The following is a 4745-nucleotide window of genomic DNA, read 5'->3' as shown; positions in this document are numbered from 1 at the left end:
GGGGCGAGTGGGGAGGGGAAGGGAGAGGAGGAGGGGGGGACAATAGCCCTTGGTGTAAAGTGCAGGATCTTAGATTTCTCCCAGCAGTGCTGTTCCATGTACGCCTCACACTGGCAGCAGCCCAGTCAAACATGCCTTTGTGCTGACGTGGGAGAGCTATGGGAACATGTTTTTTTTCTCTTCTCCTCGCCAAGGCACTGACTTGAGATGTTGAGCCGAGCTGGTGGGGGTTACTCAAATATCCTCACTGATGCAAGCGATCCTTTAATGATGCAGAGAGGAGAAAACATTCACGGGATCTGCAGCGTTTTGCTTAATTCCTTTAAGGAGAATCTTGCTTTTCTTTTCCTGCGCTTCATGGAAATAAAAAATAAATAAAAAAGCAGCTGCTGAGATTGTCTTCATGAGAAATCTGTCTATTATCATGGCATGACATCACTCCATCACATCCTATAATCAAACTGCAATTTCATAAATCATTAACCCAAAAGTGCCTCGGTTGCTTTTCTAACACAAGCAGCTTCCTCTCTGTCATCAGCGTTTTTAATTAGCTTGACAGGAACTTCGGCGCTCTAAAGCACGACTACTGTGTGGGCTCAGTGGAAACCTGGAGGTCCTAGTCCTGGACGTTACAGTGCAGAATGGAAAGCCTGAAGGGGGGCGGACCGGCGGGATCGCATGGAGGATCCTGTCGGCTCGTGAGAATTCAGCTGTGGCTGGGAACCCGAGGGCGTCATTATGTCCACATCCCCCAGAGCAGCCTCTCTCAGACTGAGAGGTGGTCCCGACTTGGGAGATGTTGGCCACGTTACACGATTAAAATACAGTTTGTCTCACATTACTGCTCATCTATTTTATAGAGCTTCAGCTGGGGACGCGGAACACAGTTCTTTTTATTACAGTTTCTGGAGGCTGCAACACCCATAAAACAGTTGTTGCTCCTATTCTGGACACTGAGGTCATGAGCCCTGGGTATTTTTCTGGCAATTTTAAGGTTTTTTTAATCAAATTGTACGATTGGGGGGGGGGGCGCCCTGGTGGCCCACCTGGTAGAGTGCACACCATAAAGGACTAGTAACTGCAGCAATTAAAAACCTAACAGTCTGAGTATTTTACAAGCCTGTTCCACTATTTTTAAACTTAATATATGCAATAAAATAATCAATGATTTCTCCACCACAAACAGCTTTAAAAGACGTGTAAAATTATCACATTTACGTGGAACATAAATATTGAATAGGTTACTGGATGAATCAAATATAAAAAATACAACTAGTAGTTCTTGGTTGTTTCATGCAGCGTTGTTCATATCAGTTTATTGTCTACATGGATTAACAGGTGTAATCAACCTGTTTTCACCCTGATAAAGACCCTGTGTTTTCACACACACCGTTTGCTTTGATGTAAAAACGCCGCAGGAACTTTTTCTTTCCTTTCTGTTTGTTGTCTGGTGAAAACTTCACGCAGGTTTTATCTCTGACCCCAGTCGATGCTTCTCATGTGACTCTTAAGTTGCAGCTTTTACAATAATGAATGAGGCATAAGAGAAAGGGAAGTCAAAACTGTGATGCAATAACTGGGCAATACTGCAATATATTATTCTTTATTGACACTCAGTGGAATCATATACTGTAATAACAGAATCTCAGACCAGAAACCCTGCACTCATGCATTAGTGAGGCGACGGCTTCTGATAGGAAACTTTTGACTGATATTTCCGTTTGTTGAGAAATAGCTATCAATCCCTGACTTATATTATTATTATTTTGACTGCTGTGATACACTGTTGAGAATTAGCTGTCAATTTCAAAAAGTCATTTGTCATTTTAATCCCTCTCTTTATCAATATTGACGGACAAAGGGAAATAATGGATTCTGATGGAGGGAAATAAATATAATTGTTATTATAGATGACTAAAATAAAGCGGAGGGAGATTGCATGAAGTGGCATTTAAGCCTGACTGAGTCACTGTGGGGTTTACAGTTTTGGACCCCCCCCCCTCCATCACAATAAGCTACAGGACTGCCATGCAAAAGAAGGGCAGCGGGACTACTGTACAGAACAAAAGAAAGGCTCCGTGCACAAAACTGCGCATGACTGCTGGCGCCGTACACGTGTTGTGAAAGCAGAGCGATGTCAGCGGACGAAAATGTGTTTCAATTTCAGCTCCCTGCTAAAGATGACAATGAGCATGGATTTACTACATGGCACGTGCGCGTCTTCTGCTCGCCCTGCACCCCAGCTCACCCTCACGCACGAAATCCCCGCAATTTTTTTATATTTGCAAGGTTATAACAGCAGAGCAGTAACAGCGGGGATGGCAGAGAGGGCTGAGGATGGACGGATGGACGGATGGGGGGGCAACGCGATGCGATCCCGCTCAGTGGCATCATCGCGTTGCATCAGCACTAAAACAAAGAGGTTGTGATGCCGTGAATGCCACCGCTCCTCAAAGTGCTGTATCACCGCATTAATGACAGCATCGCTCCACTCCCTGATGATCCCAGGGCCGAGTCAAGCACATGGGCATCATCACACAATAGTATCCCGAAATAAACCAGTTATTCTGCTGAGAAATGGCCACTGGTCACTGTGGACACATGCTTTTTATTTTTATTTTATTTTATAAATCCATGACAGAGTGAGCGAAGCAAACATGGACGATTTATTCTCCTTGTAAAACTTGGTTTAAAAAACAAACACACACACATTCAATATCTAATATGTCTCTTTGAGATGGTAACAGTTCGTATGACTCACGTGCCAGCAAACATGTTTGTTCAATTTTAAACGAAAAAAGAATTTGTGAAAAGGTGTTTTCCTTTTTGTTTTGTTTTTATATCAACTTAATCACTGCCTTACATCACAGCATAATTCACCACTACATCATTGACACCTACAAAATAAGAGTGACAGGGACTGACTAAGCCACGACTGCAGCAGCATACATTCACATGACAATGCAGGACAGAGCGTGAAGGCACAGCTTGTTTAAATAACCTCACCAGTAGTGATGGATTAAAACATATATGTTTTTTTTTTTATTTACGATGACTGGAGTCAAGCTTGCTCCTGATCTTTTTATTTTTTTTATTTATTTTTTTTAAAATAAGGGCTTTAGACTAATGACGATGAAAATACGGGCTCTGAAACGGCACCGTCGAGAGATTGAGATGATTCCATTGGCTGTCGGAGCAAATAAGGCTCGTCCTTACACAGCAAATATTTTGATGATGTTTTTGAATGTAGATTAATGAGGATGGTGTAATGACCAATAATGACAATGACGGAAAAGCAATAAAAATTCCACTATAAAATAAACCATATGATGATGATGATGATAATAATAATAATAATAATAATAACAATAATAATAATGAAATAGGCAAATAATAATAACAATAATAATAATAATAATAATAATAAAGTAGCCTATATTCTATTAAGCTACAAATGAATTTGATGAATGTACATGTAGTGACTCAGGCGGCTGTTTAATGACGCTACAAGTGACAAGCTTCTTTTATTATGGAGCATTTTCCCTCACAGGAGCAGCGGCATGCCTGACCCTCCTCCGGGATCACCAACGCCTCTACTTTGCAAAAACACAGAAAGAAAAGGGAGCGCACACGGCGCATTGACTCAAAGCATAACAGGATGTGGTACAAGAGTTGTGTTTCACTCCTGAACCCGCGTTCACACCCCAGCACATTACGCTCCTCCAATATTTCGCACCACCGCCAATGCTTTCACGATTCATGCATGCGGTTTTTTTCTTCTTCAGTTTTTTTTTTTTTTCTTGCTACAAGTGACTTTTTTTCCTAATATCTCACAGTGAGGAGGACTCTCCTGACTGTAGCCCACCGCTGCGCCACTTAGTCAAGTTTGAACTCGGTTACGAGAGCATCAACAATAGGCTGAGATTGACAAACGGCGAATTCACACAGATTACACAGTGAGATGTGGGTCTGAGAGATAGAGGAGATGCTAAGAAACGTGCATGCCAGCTCACCTTTTACTTAATATTCCGCTCGTATTCCAGCCCCTTTTGTCCGTTTTTCCCACGTTAAGTTCTTTCACATGATGGCTCGCTTTGTCGTTTCCTCAAAGCCTCCCGGCTGCAGATAGGTCACTTCTTCTCCCTGTCGGTGCAACTCGGCTGTTTCTCACTTCGCCTACTTCAAAAAAAAAAAAAAAAAAAAAAAAAATACACACACACACTCACACACACATACACACAACGTCTACGGTTCTACGGTCTGTGTTGTGTACGTGTGCGCGCGCGTGTGTGTAAGTGTGCGTGGTGATCCAGCGCGGCGTGCTGCTCCGTCTCCGCTGTTTGTTACACTCGACTAGAACGCCTACTCTCAGTCGCTACATTGTTGACATTCGGCCGCTGACGTCACTCGATCCCCCCTCATTCACAACATCGTTAGCGCGGCGCGGCTTTTTTGCGTTGGTGCCGGCGGGAACCGCGCGCGTACTCCCTCGAACGTGCGCAGCCGGGTTTGGAGAATCGCAACTACGGCGCTGCAAGCTGAAATCCCTCCCCCTCCCCGAGCACTCGCTTTTTTCGGCGGCCTAGCCCCTCCATTCCCTCCTCCTCCTCCTCCCTGAGGTGCACACAGCGGGAATATGACGGTGAAAGATGACTCAAGGCATTTTTTCACAAGCTGGGAATGTGAACGCAGTTTGGTCCAGTGTTTACTCTTTTTCTTTTTCTGTCAAAGCAACTTAAAACTCA

The 4745-nt window shown here is 43.6% G+C and overlaps 1 protein-coding gene across 1 annotated transcript in view; it reads right to left on the bottom strand.

Moving 5' to 3' along the window:
• Window positions 1–4451, bottom strand: part of bach2b (BACH transcriptional regulator 2b) — a 97299-nt gene extending 92848 nt beyond the window's left edge. Inside the window, exon 1 of the mRNA XM_023414956.2 lies at window positions 4014–4451. The gene's annotated coding sequence lies outside the window, so the exon portion shown is untranslated. The remainder of the gene's footprint in view (window positions 1–4013) is intronic.
• Window positions 4452–4745: the final 294 nt, after the last annotated feature.

The sequence above is a fragment of the Seriola lalandi genome, unplaced genomic scaffold (assembly GCF_002814215.2).
Source record: "Seriola lalandi dorsalis isolate HSWRI2012SDOR001 ecotype SW California unplaced genomic scaffold, Sedor1 jcf7180002054544, whole genome shotgun sequence".
Taxonomy (NCBI): domain Eukaryota; kingdom Metazoa; phylum Chordata; class Actinopteri; order Carangiformes; family Carangidae; genus Seriola; species Seriola lalandi.
This window is presented reverse-complemented; position numbering and strand designations above follow the sequence as displayed.